The sequence below is a fragment of the Chiloscyllium punctatum genome, chromosome 17 (genome assembly GCF_047496795.1).
Source record: "Chiloscyllium punctatum isolate Juve2018m chromosome 17, sChiPun1.3, whole genome shotgun sequence".
In the NCBI taxonomy this organism is placed as follows: Eukaryota; Metazoa; Chordata; class Chondrichthyes; order Orectolobiformes; family Hemiscylliidae; genus Chiloscyllium; species Chiloscyllium punctatum.
The window spans coordinates 31,857,627-31,874,796 of NC_092755.1; the positions used below are offsets into that span (position 1 = coordinate 31,857,627).

At 45.9% G+C, this 17,170-nt stretch overlaps 6 non-coding genes across 6 annotated transcripts; all 6 read right to left on the minus strand.

Annotated features, from left to right (window-relative positions):
• Positions 1-2,034: 2,034 nt before the first annotated feature.
• Positions 2,035-2,108, minus strand: trnai-aau (transfer RNA isoleucine (anticodon AAU)). Its single transcript has one exon. It is a non-coding gene; the product is annotated as a tRNA-Ile (tRNA).
• A 6,018-nt stretch (positions 2,109-8,126) lies between these two features.
• Positions 8,127-8,200, minus strand: trnai-aau (transfer RNA isoleucine (anticodon AAU)). Its single transcript has one exon. It is a non-coding gene; the product is annotated as a tRNA-Ile (tRNA).
• Positions 8,201-10,213: 2,013 nt separating this feature from the next.
• trnai-aau (transfer RNA isoleucine (anticodon AAU)) lies at positions 10,214-10,287 on the minus strand. The gene has a single exon. It is a non-coding gene; the product is annotated as a tRNA-Ile (tRNA).
• A 2,011-nt stretch (positions 10,288-12,298) lies between these two features.
• On the minus strand, positions 12,299-12,372 carry trnai-aau (transfer RNA isoleucine (anticodon AAU)). Its single transcript has one exon. It is a non-coding gene; the product is annotated as a tRNA-Ile (tRNA).
• A 2,012-nt stretch (positions 12,373-14,384) lies between these two features.
• Positions 14,385-14,458, minus strand: trnai-aau (transfer RNA isoleucine (anticodon AAU)). Its single transcript has one exon. It is a non-coding gene; the product is annotated as a tRNA-Ile (tRNA).
• A 2,012-nt stretch (positions 14,459-16,470) lies between these two features.
• trnai-aau (transfer RNA isoleucine (anticodon AAU)) lies at positions 16,471-16,544 on the minus strand. The gene has a single exon. It is a non-coding gene; the product is annotated as a tRNA-Ile (tRNA).
• Between the last annotated feature and the right edge of the window lie 626 nt (positions 16,545-17,170).

A 17,170-nucleotide genomic window follows, 5' to 3' on the forward strand; every position in this document is an offset into this window, starting at 1 on the left:
CCCTGTCAAATGTTTTATTGCCGAAGGTGGCGCTTCCGGCTGGGTGGAGCACGTCGTTTGGAAACACAGCAACCGCACAAGCGCTGCATGTGGTCAGTGTGGGGATCGAACCCACGACCTTGGCGTTATTAGCACCACGCTCTAACCAGCTGAGCGAAGCGGCCAACGCTGGCAGCTCTGCGAGAGCAAATGCCTATATTGCCGGTGCCCACAACCACGGCTGCTCTGCATTTTCTGCTTCTCATCGATCGCACGATAGTCTGAAGTATTTCCTTTCGTTGCAAAGCTTTTCAACAAAAAAAAACATTTACTTTTCCGAACGCGCATACTCGAGTTAACCATTTGCTCTGATATCTAAAAATAAGCACAGTGTCCGGACGCATGCAATTTCTATCGCAACGCCACCAGCTCAGCTGCAGCTTCTCACGTTGACAAATTTCGTCTGGAGAACCGTACCTTCAACGATCGCTCACTGTTCTTCTGGATACTCACAGACCTTTGGAGTCAGGGTTATGTGCTGCTGATTAACTGCTACGAACCTTATGCCAAATGCATTGGAATTGTAATCTATCAGTGAGGTTCTTTCTGCTCCCGAACGACGCAGTTGCTTTGGTGTCAGCAACAGCTTAGAAGTCAATTGCACGTTTTGCTCAATGACTCATGTTGCTTATGCAATCTTCGTTTGACAGCAAGTTATCAGGCCTTCCTGCAGAGTTTGTCAGCGACAGGTCAGCTGCTAAAACGATTGCTTCAGACAGCATGCTACACCCTACATTTGAAAATGGAAAAGGTGCAAACGTTTACAGGCTGAACACTCGCTCACGATTTCGCCTGGCGCGTCAGAGGCTGGGAGCTGATCTTACGGAGGTTTTTCAATCATGAGGGGAATGAATCGGGTAAATAGACAAGTTCCTTTCGCTCAGGTGGGGCAGTTCAGAACTAGAGGGTATAAATCTGGTGTGGGAGGGTGAGAATTCGAAAGGCAGTGAGGGGCAACGGCTGCACGCAGAGGGTGGTGCGTTTCTGGAATAAGTTACCAGTCGAGCTGGTGATGGATGGTATAATTCCAATACTGTTAAGGAATCTGGACGTGTACTTGAATAAGAAGGGTTGAGAGAGAAATGGGTCAAGTGCATGCAATCGCGACTGGATGAGTTGAGGATATCTGTTCGGAATGGACGAGTGCGACCGAAGACTGTGTTTTCAGTGCTGTCCACATCTAATGGCTCTATGATAGTGCAGGTGAAATGATAAAAAAGATAAATAAAAAAACGAAGTAAAATTGTCTGAAGTTGTTGAATTCAAACAACTTCAGGTAATTTTATTTCAATTATTTTATTTATCTTTTTTAGTTGTGTTTTTTTGCCACTGTTCTGTACCTCTTATTTCTTGACTGTCTCTCTTTCTCTCGCTCCCCACTCTCTCAATACCTTTTTCCTCTCCTCATTATCACCTTTGCATCTGGAGCCTTGACTCACCTCCTCTCAGCGTGGTAGAAACAGCTCCATAATACTCCCCCTTTGTTTTTATCTTTATCTTTAATCAGTTAGACTCGAAACGTCAGCTCTTTTCTCTCCTTGCAGATGGTGCCAGACCTGCTGAGATTTTCCAGCATTTTCTCTTTTGGTTTCAGATCCCAGCATCCGCAGTAATTTGCTTTTATTAATGGCTCTATGGTATTGCTGGTGATATGATAACTCCAGTGTCGATGCATGAGAGGTGAGCAAGCGAACGAATTGCCTCTGGAAGTCGTGTGACGAGTATTAACAGAGATCCAGGAAAATAACACGAACGAATTGAAGCCTGAACTCTGGTTCTCCTCCGAGACTGTGCCAGGTCTGCCTAATACTGCACAATGTTTTGCATTTGTTGGCGAAAACAACTGAGACTGGTTGTTTTGCTGCCGACACATCCACCCAGTCAGGCGATCAAGTCCTGCGTCTATCCCTGTCAAATGTTTTATTGCGAAGGTGGCGCTTCCGGCTGGGTGGAGCACGTCGTTTGGAAACACAGCAACCGCACAAGCGCTGCATGTGGTCAGTGTGGGGATCGAACCCACGACCTTGGCGTTATTAGCACCACGCTCTAACCAGCTGAGCTAACCGACCAACGCTGGCAGCTTAGCGAGAGCAAATGCCTATATTGCCGGTGCCCACAACCACGGCTGCTCTGCATTTTCTGCTTCTCATCGATCGCACGATAGTCTGAAGTATTTCCTTTCGTTGCAAAGCTTTTCAACAAAAAAAAACATTTACTTTTCCGAACGCGCATACTCGAGTTAACCATTTGCTCTGATATCTAAAAATAAGCACAATGTCCGGACGCATGCAATTTCAATCGCAACGCCACCAGCTCAGCTGCAGCTTCTCACGTTGACAAATTTCGTCTGGAGAACCGTACCTTCAACGATCGCTCACTGTTCTTCTGGATACTCACAGACCTTTGGAGTCAGGGTTATGTGCTGCTGATTAACTGCTACGAACCTTATGCCAAATGCATTGGAATTGTAATCTATCAGTGAGGTTCTTTCTGCTCCCGAACGACGCAGTTGCTTTGGTGTCAGCAACAGCTTAGAAGTCAATTGCACGTTTTGCTCAATGACTCATGTTGCTTATGCAATCTTCGTTTGACAGCAAGTTATCAGGCCTTCCTGCAGAGTTTGTCAGCGACAGATCAGCTGCTAAAACGATTGCTTCAGACAGCATGCTACACCCTACATTTGAAAATGGAAAAGGTGCAAACGTTTACAGGCTGAACACTCGCTCACGATTTCGCCTGGCGCGTCAGAGGCTGGGAGCTGATCTTACGGAGGTTTTTCAATCATGAGGGGAATGAATCGGGTAAATAGACAAGTTCCTTTCGCTCAGGTGGGGCAGTTCAGAACTAGAGGGTATAAATCTGGTGTGGGAGGGTGAGAATTCGAAAGGCAGTGAGGGGCAACGGCTGCACGCAGAGGGTGGTGCGTTTCTGGAATAAGTTACCAGTCGAGCTGGTGATGGATGGTATAATTCCAATACTGTTAAGGAATCTGGACGTGTACTTGAATAAGAAGGGTTGAGAGAGAAATGGGTCAAGTGCATGCAATCGCGACTGGATGAGTTGAGGATATCTGTTCGGAATGGACGAGTGCGACCGAAGACTGTGTTTTCAGTGCTGTCCACATCTAATGGCTCTATGATAGTGCAGGTGAAATGATAAAAAAGATAAATAAAAAAACGAAGTAAAATTGTCTGAAGTTGTTGAATTCAAACAACTTCAGGTAATTTTATTTCAATTATTTTATTTATCTTTTTTAGTTGTGTTTTTTTGCCACTGTTCTGTACCTCTTATTTCTTGACTGTCTCTCTTTCTCTCGCTCCCCACTCTCTCAATACCTTTTTCCTCTCCTCATTATCACCTTTGCATCTGGAGCCTTGACTCACCTCCTCTCAGCGTGGTAGAAACAGCTCCATAATACTCCCCCTTTGTTTTTATCTTTATCTTTAATCAGTTAGACTCGAAACGTCAGCTCTTTTCTCTCCTTGCAGATGGTGCCAGACCTGCTGAGATTTTCCAGCATTTTCTCTTTTGGTTTCAGATCCCAGCATCCGCAGTAATTTGCTTTTATTAATGGCTCTATGGTATTGCTGGTGATATGATAACTCCAGTGTCGATGCATGAGAGGTGAGCAAGCGAACGAATTGCCTCTGGAAGTCGTGTGACGAGTATTAACAGAGATCCAGGAAAATAACACGAACGAATTGAAGCCTGAACTCTGGTTCTCCTCCGAGACTGGGCCAGGTCTGCCTAATACTGCACAATGTTTTGCATTTGTTGGCGAAAACAACTGAGACTGGTTGTTTTGCTGCCGACACATCCACCCAGTCAGGCGATCAAGTCGTGCGTCTATCCCTGTCAAATGCTTTATTGCAAAGGCGGCGCTTCCGGCTTGGTGGAGCACGTCGTTTGGAAACACAGCAACCGCACAAGCGCTGCATGTGGTCAGTGTGGGGAGCGAACGCACGACCTTGGCGTTATTAGCACCACGCTCTAACCAGCTGAGCTAACCAACCAACGCTGGCAGCTCTGCGAGAGCAAATGCCTATATTGCCGGTGCCCACAACCACGGCTGCTCTGCATTTTCTGCTTCTCATCGATCGCACGATAGTCTGAAGTATTTCCTTTCGTTGCAAAGCTTTTCAACAAAAAAAAAACATTTACTTTTCCGAACGCGCATACTCGAGTTAACCATTTGCTCTGATATCTAAAAATAAGCACAATGTCCGGACGCATGCAATTTCAATCGCAACGCCACCAGCTCAGCTGCAGCTTCTCACGTTGACAAATTTCGTCTGGAGAACCGTACCTTCAACGATCGCTCACTGTTCTTCTGGATACTCACAGACCTTTGGAGTCAGGGTTATGTGCTGCTGATTAACTGCTACGAACCTTATGCCAAATGCATTGGAATTGTAATCTATCAGTGAGGTTCTTTCTGCTCCCGAACGACGCAGTTGCTTTGGTGTCAGCAACAGCTTAGAAGTCAATTGCACGTTTTGCTCAATGACTCATGTTGCTTATGCAATCTTCGTTTGACAGCAAGTTATCAGGCCTTCCTGCAGAGTTTGTCAGCCACAGGTCAGCTGCTAAAACGATTGCTTCAGACAGCATGCTACACCCTACATTTGAAAATGGAAAAGGTGCAAACGTTTACAGGCTGAACACTCGCTCACGATTTCGCCTGACGCGTCAGAGGCTGGGAGCTGATCTTACGGAGGTTTTTCAATCATGAGGGGAATGAATCGGGTAAATAGACAAGTTCCTTTCGCTCAGGTGGGGCAGTTCAGAACTAGAGGGTATAAATCTGGTGTGGGAGGGTGAGAATTCGAAAGGCAGTGAGGGGCAACGGCTGCACGCAGAGGGTGGTGCGTTTCTGGAATAAGTTACCAGTCGAGCTGGTGATGGATGGTATAATTCCAATACTGTTAAGGAATCTGGACGTGTACTTGAATAGGAAGGGTTGAGAGAGAAATGGGTCAAGTGCATGCAATCGCGACTGGATGAGTTGAGGATATCTGTTCGGAATGGACGAGTGCGACCGAAGACTGTGTTTTCAGTGCTGTCCACATCTAATGGCTCTATGATAGTGCAGGTGAAATGTTAAAAAAGATAAATAAAAAAACGAAGTAAAATTGTCTGAAGTTGTTGAATTCAAACAACTTCAGGTAATTTTATTTCAATTATTTTATTTATCTTTTTTAGTTGTGTTTTTTTTGCCACTGTTCTGTACCTCTTATTTCTTGACTGTCTCTCTTTCTCTCGCTCCCCACTCTCTCAATACCTTTTTCCTCTCCTCTTCCCGCTTTGCTACCCTTCTCCCCTGTTTTCCATTTTGTCTCTGCTTCACCCATCCCTCACTTATTTTGTCACATAGCGCTGGCTTCAGCCTGGGTCATTCACGCCTCTTAATCTCCCTTTAATCTCTCCATGCACTGTCATTATCACCTTTGCATCTGGAGCCTTGACTCACCTCCTCTCAGCGTGGTAGAAACAGCTCCATAATACTCCCCCTTTGTTTTTATCTTTATCTTTAATCAGTTAGACTCGAAACGTCAGCTCTTTTCTCTCCTTGCAGATGGTGCCAGACCTGCTGAGATTTTCCAGCATTTTCTCTTTTGGTTTCAGATCCCAGCATCCGCAGTAATTTGCTTTTATTAATGGCTCTATGGTATTGCTGGTGATATGATAACTCCAGTGTCGATGCATGAGAGGTGAGCAAGCGAACGAATTGCCTCTGGAAGTCGTGTGACGAGTATTAACAGAGATCCAGGAAAATAACACGAACGAATTGAAGCCTGAACTCTGGTTCTCCTCCGAGACTGGGCCAGGTCTGCCTAATACTGCACAATGTTTTGCATTTGTTGGCGAAAACAACTGAGACTGGTTGTTTTGCTGCCGACACATCCACCCAGTCAGGCGATCAAGTCGTGCGTCTATCCCTGTCAAATGTTTTATTGCAAAGGCGGCGCTTCCGGCTTGGTGGAGCACGTCGTTTGGAAACACAGCAACCGCACAAGCGCTGCATGTGGTCAGTGTGGGGAGCGAACGCACGACCTTGGCGTTATTAGCACCACGCTCTAACCAGCTGAGCTAACCGACCAACGCTGGCAGCTCAGCGAGAGCAAATGCCTATATTGCCGGTGCCCACAACCACGGCTGCTCTGCATTTTCTGCTTCTCATCGATCGCACGATAGTCTGAAGTATTTCCTTTCGTTGCAAAGCTTTTCAACAAAAAAAAACATTTACTTTTCCGAACGCGCATACTCGAGTTAACCATTTGCTCTGATATCTAAAAATAAGCACAATGTCCGGACGCATGCAATTTCAATCGCAACGCCACCAGCTCAGCTGCAGCTTCTCACGTTGACAAATTTCGTCTGGAGAACCGTACCTTCAACGATCGCTCACTGTTCTTCTGGATACTCACAGACCTTTGGAGTCAGGGTTATGTGCTGCTGATTAACTGCTACGAACCTTATGCCAAATGCATTGGAATTGTAATCTATCAGTGAGGTTCTTTCTGCTCCCGAACGACGCAGTTGCTTTGGTGTCAGCAACAGCTTAGAAGTCAATTGCACGTTTTGCTCAATGACTCATGTTGCTTATGCAATCTTCGTTTGACAGCAAGTTATCAGGCCTTCCTGCAGAGTTTGTCAGCCACAGGTCAGCTGCTAAAACGATTGCTTCAGACAGCATGCTACACCCTACATTTGAAAATGGAAAAGGTGCAAACGTTTACAGGCTGAACACTCGCTCACGATTTCGCCTGACGCGTCAGAGGCTGGGAGCTGATCTTACGGAGGTTTTTCAATCATGAGGGGAATGAATCGGGTAAATAGACAAGTTCCTTTCGCTCAGGTGGGGCAGTTCAGAACTAGAGGGTATAAATCTGGTGTGGGAGGGTGAGAATTCGAAAGGCAGTGAGGGGCAACGGCTGCACGCAGAGGGTGGTGCGTTTCTGGAATAAGTTACCAGTCGAGCTGGTGATGGATGGTATAATTCCAATACTGTTAAGGAATCTGGACGTGTACTTGAATAGGAAGGGTTGAGAGAGAAATGGGTCAAGTGCATGCAATCGCGACTGGATGAGTTGAGGATATCTGTTCGGAATGGACGAGTGCGACCGAAGACTGTGTTTTCAGTGCTGTCCACATCTAATGGCTCTATGATAGTGCAGGTGAAATGTTAAAAAAGATAAATAAAAAAACGAAGTAAAATTGTCTGAAGTTGTTGAATTCAAACAACTTCAGGTAATTTTATTTCAATTATTTTATTTATCTTTTTTAGTTGTGTTTTTTTTGCCACTGTTCTGTACCTCTTATTTCTTGACTGTCTCTCTTTCTCTCGCTCCCCACTCTCTCAATACCTTTTGCCTCTCCCCTGTTTTCCATTTTGTCTCTGCTTCACCCATCCCTCACTTATTTTGTCACATAGCGCTGGCTTCAGCCTGGGTCATTCACGCCTCTTCATCTCCCTTTAATCTCTCCATGCACTGTCATTATCACCTTTGCATCTGGAGCCTTGACTCACCTCCTCTCAGCGTGGTAGAAACAGCTCCATAATACTCCCCCTTTGTTTTTATCTTTATCTTTAATCAGTTAGACTCGAAACGTCAGCTCTTTTCTCTCCTTGCAGATGGTGCCAGACCTGCTGAGATTTTCCAGCATTTTCTCTTTTGGTTTCAGATCCCAGCATCCGCAGTAATTTGCTTTTATTAATGGCTCTATGGTATTGCTGGTGATATGATAACTCCAGTGTCGATGCATGAGAGGTGAGCAAGCGAACGAATTGCCTCTGGAAGTCGTGTGACGAGTATTAACAGAGATCCAGGAAAATAACACGAACGAATTGAAGCCTGAACTCTGGTTCTCCTCCGAGACTGTGCCAGGTCTGCCTAATACTGCACAATGTTTTGCATTTGCTGGCGAAAACAACGGAGACTGGTTGTTTTGCTGCCGACACATCCACCCAGTCAGGCGATCAAGCCCTGCGTCTATCCCTGTCAAATCTTTTATTGCGAAGGTGGCGCTTCCGGCTTGGTGGAGCACGTCGTTTGGAAACACAGCAACCGCACAAGCGCTGCATGTGGTCAGTGTGGGGATCGAACCCACGACCTTGGCGTTATTAGCACCACGCTCTAACCAGCTGAGCTATCCGACCAACGCTGGCAGCTCAGCGAGAGCAAATGCCTATATTGCCGGTGCCCACAACCACGGCTGCTCTGCATTTTCTGCTTCTCATCGATCGCACGATAGTCTGAAGTATTTCCTTTCGTTGCAAAGCTTTTCAACAAAAAAAAAACATTTACTTTTCCGAACGCGCATACTCGAGTTAACCATTTGCTCTGATATCTAAAAATAAGCACAATGTCCGGACGCATGCAATTTCAATCGCAACGCCACCAGCTCAGCTGCAGCTTCTCACGTTGACAAATTTCGTCTGGAGAACCGTACCTTCAACGATCGCTCACTGTTCTTCTGGATACTCACAGACCTTTGGAGTCAGGGTTATGTGCTGCTGATTAACTGCTACGAACCTTATGCCAAATGCATTGGAATTGTAATCTATCATTGAGGTTCTTTCTGCTCCCGAACGACGCAGTTGCTTTGGTGTCAGCAACAGCTTAGAAGTCAATTGCACGTTTTGCTCAATGACTCATGTTGCTTATGCAATCTTCGTTTGACAGCAAGTTATCAGGCCTTCCTGCAGAGTTTGTCAGCGACAGGTCAGCTGCTAAAACGATTGCTTCAGACAGCATGCTACACCCTACATTTGAAAATGGAAAAGGTGCAAACGTTTACAGGCTGAACACTCGCTCACGATTTCGCCTGGCGCGTCAGAGGCTGGGAGCTGATCTTACGGAGGTTTTTCAATCATGAGGGGAATGAATCGGGGAAATAGACAAGTTCCTTTCGCTCAGGTGGGGCAGTTCAGAACTAGAGGGTATAAATCTGGTGTGGGAGGGTGAGAATTCGAAAGGCAGTGAGGGGCAACGGCTGCACGCAGAGGGTGGTGCGTTTCTGGAATAAGTTACCAGTCGAGCTGGTGATGGATGGTATAATTCCAATACTGTTCAGGAATCTGGACGTGTACTTGAATAGGAAGGGTTGAGAGAGAAATGGGTCAAGTGCATGCAATCGCGACTGGATGAGTTGAGGATATCTGTTCGGAATGGACGAGTGCGACCGAAGACTGTGTTTTCAGTGCTGTCCACATCTAATGGCTCTATGATAGTGCAGGTGAAATGATAAAAAAGATAAATAAAAAAACGAAGTAAAATTGTCTGAAGTTGTTGAATTCAAACAACTTCAGGTAATTTTATTTCAATTATTTTATTTATCTTTTTTAGTTGTGTTTTTTTTGCCACTGTTCTGTACCTCTTATTTCTTGACTGTCTCTCTTTCTCTCGCTCCCCACTCTCTCAATACCTTTTGCCTCTCCTCTTCCCGCTTTGCTACCCTTCTCCCCTGTTTTCCATTTTGTCTCTGCTTCACCCATCCCTCACTTATTTTGTCACATAGCGCTGGCTTCAGCCTGGGTCATTCACGCCTCTTAATCTCCCTTTAATCTCTCCATGCACTGTCATTATCACCTTTGCATCTGGAGCCTTGACTCACCTCCTCTCAGCGTGGTAGAAACAGCTCCATAATACTCCCCCTTTGTTTTTATCTTTATCTTTAATCAGTTAGACTCGAAACGTCAGCTCTTTTCTCTCCTTGCAGATGGTGCCAGACCTGCTGAGATTTTCCAGCATTTTCTCTTTTGGTTTCAGATCCCAGCATCCGCAGTAATTTGCTTTTATTAATGGCTCTATGGTATTGCTGGTGATATGATAACTCCAGTGTCGACGCATGAGAGGTGAGCAAGCGAACGAATTGCCTCTGGAAGTCGTGTGACGAGTATTAACAGAGATCCAGGAAAATAACACGAACGAATTGAAGCCTGAACTCTGGTTCTCCTCCGAGACTGTGCCAGGTCTGCCTAATACTGCACAATGTTTTGTATTTGTTGGCGAAAACAACTGAGACTGGTTGTTTTGCTGCCGACACATCCACCCAGTCAGGCGATCAAGTCGTGCGTCTATCCCTGTCAAATGTGTTATTGCGAAGGTGGCGCTTCCGGCTTGGTGGAGCACGTCGTTTGGAAACACAGCAACCGCACAAGCGCTGCATGTGGTCAGTGTGGGGATCGAACCCACGACCTTGGCGTTATTAGCACCACGCTCTAACCAGCTGAGCTAACCGACCAACGCTGGCAGCTCAGTGAGAGCAAATGCCTATATTGCCGGTGCCCACAACCACGGCTGCTCTGCATTTTCTGCTTCTCATCGATCGCACGATAGTCTGAAGTATTTCCTTTCGTTGCAAAGCTTTTCAACAAAAAAAAACATTTACTTTTCCGAACGCGCATACTCGAGTTAACCATTTGCTCTGATATCTAAAAATAAGCACAATGTCCGGACGCATGCAATTTCAATCGCAACGCCACCAGCTCAGCTGCAGCTTCTCACGTTGACAAATTTCGTCTGGAGAACCGTACCTTCAACGATCGCTCACTGTTCTTCTGGATACTCACAGACCTTTGGAGTCAGGGTTATGTGCTGCTGATTAACTGCTACGAACCTTATGCCAAATGCATTGGAATTGTAATCTATCAGTGAGGTTCTTTCTGCTCCCGAACGACGCAGTTGCTTTGGTGTCAGCAACAGCTTAGAAGTCAATTGCACGTTTTGCTCAATGACTCATGTTGCTTATGCAATCTTCGTTTGACAGCAAGTTATCAGGCCTTCCTGCAGAGTTTGTCAGCCACAGGTCAGCTGCTAAAACGATTGCTTCAGACAGCATGCTACACCATACATTTGAAAATGGAAAAGGTGCAAACGTTTACAGGCTGAACACTCGCTCACGATTTCGCCTGGCGCGTCAGAGGCTGGGAGCTGATCTTACGGAGGTTTTTCAATCATGAGGGGAATGAATCGGGTAAATAGACAAGTTCCTTTCGCTCAGGTGGGGCAGTTCAGAACTAGAGGGTATAAATCTGGTGTGGGAGGGTGAGAATTCGAAAGGCAGTGAGGGGCAACGGCTGCACGCAGAGGGTGGTGCGTTTCTGGAATAAGTTACCAGTCGAGCTGGTGATGGATGGTATAATTCCAATACTGTTCAGGAATCTGGACGTGTACTTGAATAGGAAGGGTTGAGAGAGAAATGGGTCAAGTGCATGCAATCGCGACTGGATGAGTTGAGGATATCTGTTCGGAATGGACGAGTGCGACCGAAGACTGTGTTTTCAGTGCTGTCCACATCTAATGGCTCTATGATAGTGCAGGTGAAATGATAAAAAAGATAAATAAAAAAACGAAGTAAAATTGTCTGAAGTTGTTGAATTCAAACAACTTCAGGTAATTTTATTTCAATTATTTTATTTATCTTTTTTAGATGTGTTTTTTTGCCACTGTTCTGTACCTCTTATTTCTTGACTGTCTCTCTTTCTCTCGCTCCCCACTCTCTCAATACCTTTTGCCTCTCCTCTTCCCGCTTTGCTACCCTTCTCCCCTGTTTTCCATTTTGTCTCTGCTTCACCCATCCCTCACTTATTTTGTCACATAGCGCTGGCTTCAGCCTGGGTCATTCACGCCTCTTAATCTCCCTTTAATCTCTCCATGCACTGTCATTATCACCTTTGCATCTGGAGCCTTGACTCACCTCCTCTCAGCGTGGTAGAAACAGCTCCATAATACTCCCCCTTTGTTTTTATCTTTATCTTTAATCAGTTAGACTCGAAACGTCAGCTCTTTTCTCTCCTTGCAGATGGTGCCAGACCTGCTGAGATTTTCCAGCATTTTCTCTTTTGGTTTCAGATCCCAGCATCCGCAGTAATTTGCTTTTATTAATGGCTCTATGGTATTGCTGGTGATATGATAACTCCAGTGTCGATGCATGAGAGGTGAGCAAGCGAACGAATTGCCTCTGGAAGTCGTGTGACGAGTATTAACAGAGATCCAGGAAAATAACACGAACGAATTGAAGCCTGAACTCTGGTTCTCCTCCGAGACTGTGCCAGGTCTGCCTAATACTGCACAATGGTTTGCATTTGTTGGCGAAAACAACTGAGACTGGTTGTTTTGCTGCCGACACATCCACCCAGTCAGGCGATCAAGTCCTGCGTCTATCCCTGTCAAATGTGTTATTGCGAAGGTGGCGCTTCCGGCTTGGTGGAGCACGTCGTTTGGAAACACAGCAACCGCACAAGCGCTGCATGTGGTCAGTGTGGGGATCGAACCCACGACCTTGGCGTTATTAGCACCACGCTCTAACCAGCTGAGCTAACCGACCAACGCTGGCAGCTCAGTGAGAGCAAATGCCTATATTGCCGGTGCCCACAACCACGGCTGCTCTGCATTTTCTGCTTCTCATCGATCGCACGATAGTCTGAAGTATTTCCTTTCGTTGCAAAGCTTTTCAACAAAAAAAAACATTTACTTTTCCGAACGCGCATACTCGAGTTAACCATTTGCTCTGATATCTAAAAATAAGCACAATGTCCGGACGCATGCAATTTCAATCGCAACGCCACCAGCTCAGCTGCAGCTTCTCACGTTGACAAATTTCGTCTGGAGAACCGTACCTTCAACGATCGCTCACTGTTCTTCTGGATACTCACAGACCTTTGGAGTCAGGGTTATGTGCTGCTGATTAACTGCTACGAACCTTATGCCAAATGCATTGGAATTGTAATCTATCAGTGAGGTTCTTTCTGCTCCCGAACGACGCAGTTGCTTTGGTGTCAGCAACAGCTTAGAAGTCAATTGCACGTTTTGCTCAATGACTCATGTTGCTTATGCAATCTTCGTTTGACAGCAAGTTATCAGGCCTTCCTGCAGAGTTTGTCAGCCACAGGTCAGCTGCTAAAACGATTGCTTCAGACAGCATGCTACACCATACATTTGAAAATGGAAAAGGTGCAAACGTTTACAGGCTGAACACTCGCTCACGATTTCGCCTGGCGCGTCAGAGGCTGGGAGCTGATCTTACGGAGGTTTTTCAATCATGAGGGGAATGAATCGGGTAAATAGACAAGTTCCTTTCGCTCAGGTGGGGCAGTTCAGAACTAGAGGGTATAAATCTGGTGTGGGAGGGTGAGAATTCGAAAGGCAGTGAGGGGCAACGGCTGCACGCAGAGGGTGGTGCGTTTCTGGAATAAGTTACCAGTCGAGCTGGTGATGGATGGTATAATTCCAATACTGTTAAGGAATCTGGACGTGTACTTGAATAGGAAGGGTTGAGAGAGAAATGGGTCAAGTGCATGCAATCGCGACTGGATGAGTTGAGGATATCTGTTCGGAATGGACGAGTGCGACCGAAGACTGTGTTTTCAGTGCTGTCCACATCTAATGGCTCTATGATAGTGCAGGTGAAATGTTAAAAAAGATAAATAAAAAAACGAAGTAAAATTGTCTGAAGTTGTTGAATTCAAACAACTTCAGGTAATTTTATTTCAATTATTTTATTTATCTTTTTTAGTTGTGTTTTTTTTGCCACTGTTCTGTACCTCTTATTTCTTGACTGTCTCTCTTTCTCTCGCTCCCCACTCTCTCAATACCTTTTGCCTCTCCTCTTCCCGCTTTGCTACCCTTCTCCCCTGTTTTCCATTTTGTCTCTGCTTCACCCATCCCTCACTTATTTTGTCACATAGCGCTGGCTTCAGCCTGGGTCATTCACGCCTCTTAATCTCCCTTTAATCTCTCCATGCACTGTCATTATCACCTTTGCATCTGGAGCCTTGACTCACCTCCTCTCAGCGTGGTAGAAACAGCTCCATAATACTCCCCCTTTGTTTTTATCTTTATCTTTAATCAGTTAGACTCGAAACGTCAGCTCTTTTCTCTCCTTGCAGATGGTGCCAGACCTGCTGAGATTTTCCAGCAGTTTCTCTTTTGGTTTCAGATCCCAGCATCCGCAGTAATTTGCTTTTATTAATGGCTCTATGGTATTGCTGGTGATATGATAACTCCAGTGTCGACGCATGAGAGGTGAGCAAGCGAACGAATTGCCTCTGGAAGTCGTGTGACGAGTATTAACAGAGATCCAGGAAAATAACACGAACGAATTGAAGCCTGAACTCTGGTTCTCCTCCGAGACTGTGCCAGGTCTGCCTCATACTGCACAATGTTTTGCATTTGTTGGCGAAAACAACTGAGACTGGTTGTTTTGCTGCCGACACATCCACCCAGTCAGGCGATCAAGTCCTGCGTCTATCCCTGTCAAATTTTTTATTGCGAAGGTGGCGCTTCCGGCTTGGTGGAGCACGTCGTTTGGAAACACAGCAACCGCACCAGCGCTGCATGTGGTCCGTGTGGGGATCGAACCCACGACCTTGGCGTTATTAGCACCACGCTCTAACCAGCTGAGCTAACCGACCAACGCTGGCAGCTCAGCGAGAGCAAATGCCTATATTGCCGGTGCCCACAACCACGGCTGCTCTGCATTTTCTGCTTCTCATCGATCGCACGATAGTCTGAAGTATTTCCTTTCGTTGCAAAGCTTTTCAACAAAAAAAAACATTTACTTTTCCGAACGCGCATACTCGAGTTAACCATTTGCTCTGATATCTAAAAATAAGCACAATGTCCGGACGCATGCAATTTCAATCGCAACGCCACCAGCTCAGCTGCAGCTTCTCACGTTGACAAATTTCGTCTGGAGAACCGTACCTTCAACGATCGCTCACTGTTCTTCTGGATACTCACAGACCTTTGGAGTCAGGGTTATGTGCTGCTGATTAACTGCTACGAACCTTATGCCAAATGCATTGGAATTGTAATCTATCAGTGAGGTTCTTTCTGCTCCCGAACGACGCAGTTGCTTTGGTGTCAGCAACAGCTTAGAAGTCAATTGCACGTTTTGCTCAATGACTCATGTTGCTTATGCAATCTTCGTTTGACAGCAAGTTATCAGGCCTTCCTGCAGAGTTTGTCAGCGACAGGTCAGCTGCTAAAACGATTGCTTCAGACAGCATGCTACACCCTACATTTGAAAATGGAAAAGGTGCAAACGTTTACAGGCTGAACACTCGCTCACGATTTCGCCTGGCGCGTCAGAGGCTGGGAGCTGATCTTACGGAGGTTTTTCAATCATGAGGGGAATGAATCGGGTAAATAGACAAGTTCCTTTCGCTCAGGTGGGGCAGTTCAGAACTAGAGGGTATAAATCTGGTGTGGGAGGGTGAGAATTCGAAAGGCAGTGAGGGGCAACGGCTGCACGCAGAGGGTGGTGCGTTTCTGGAATAAGTTACCAGTCGAGCTGGTGATGGATGGTATAATTCCAATACTGTTAAGGAATCTGGACGTGTACTTGAATAGGAAGGGTTGAGAGAGAAATGGGTCAAGTGCATGCAATCGCGACTGGATGAGTTGAGGATATCTGTTCGGAATGGACGAGTGCGACCGAAGACTGTGTTTTCAGTGCTGTCCACATCTAATGGCTCTATGATAGTGCAGGTGAAATGTTAAAAAAGATAAATAAAAAAACGAAGTAAAATTGTCTGAAGTTGTTGAATTCAAACAACTTCAGGTAATTTTATTTCAATTATTTTATTTATCTTTTTTAGTTGTGTTTTTTTTGCCACTGTTCTGTACCTCTTATTTCTTGACTGTCTCTCTTTCTCTCGCTCCCCACTCTCTCAATACCTTTTGCCTCTCCTCTTCCCGCTTTGCTACCCTTCTCCCCTGTTTTCCATTTTGTCTCTGCTTCACCCATCCCTCACTTATTTTGTCACATAGCGCTGGCTTCAGCCTGGGTCATTCACGCCTCTTAATCTCCCTTTAATCTCTCCATGCACTGTCATTATCACCTTTGCATCTGGAGCCTTGACTCACCTCCTCTCAGCGTGGCAGAAACAGCTCCATAATACTCCCCCTTTGTTTTTATCTTTATCTTTAATCAGTTAGACTCGAAACGTCAGCTCTTTTCTCTCCTTGCAGATGGTGCCAGACCTGCTGAGATTTTCCAGCATTTTCTCTTTTGGTTTCAGATCCCAGCATCCGCAGTAATTTGCTTTTATTAATGGCTCTATGGTATTGCTGGTGATATGATAACTCCAGTGTCGAACCATGAGAGGTGAGCAAGCGAACGAATTGCCTCTGGAAGTCGTGTGACGAGTATTAACAGAGATCCAGGAAAATAACACGAACGAATTGAAGCCTGAACTCTGGTTCTCCTCCGAGACTGTGCCAGGTCGGCCTAATACTGCACAATGTTTTGCATTTGTTGGCGAAAACAACTGAGACTGGTTGTTTTGCTGCCGACACATCCACCCAGTCAGGCGATCAAGTCCTGCGTCTATCCCTGTCAAATGTTTTATTGCGAAGGTGGCGCTTCCGGCTGGGTGGAGCACGTCGTTTGGCAACACAGCAACCGCACAAGCGCTGCATGTGGTCCGTGTGGGGATCGAACCCACGACCTTGGCGTTATTAGCACCACGCTCTAACCAGCTGAGCTAACCGACCAACGCTGGCAGCTCAGCGAGAGCAAATGCCTATATTGCCGGTGCCCACAACCACGGCTGCTCTGCATTTTCTGCTTCTCATCGATCGCACGATAGTCTGAAGTATTTCCTTTCGTTGCAAAGCTTTTCAACAAAAAAAAAACATTTACTTTTCCGAACGCGCATACTCGAGTTAACCATTTGCTCTGATATCTAAAAATAAGCACAATGTCCGGACGCATGCAATTTAAATCGCAACGCCACCAGCTCAGCTGCAGCTTCTCACGTTGACAAATTTCGTCTGGAGAACCGTACCTTCAACGATCGCTCACTGTTCTTCTGGATACTCACAGACCTTTGGAGTCAGGGTTATGTGCTGCTGATTAACTGCTACGAACCTTATGCCAAATGCATTGGAATTGTAATCTATCAGTGAGGTTCTTTCTGCTCCCGAACGACGCAGTTGCTTTGGTGTCAGCAACAGCTTAGAAGTCAATTGCACGTTTTGCTCAATGACTCATGTTGCTTATGCAATCTTCGTTTGACAGCAAGTTATCAGGCCTTCCTGCAGAGTTTGTCAGCGACAGGTCAGCTGCTAAAACGATTGCTTCAGACAGCATGCTACACCCTACATTTGAAAATGGAAAA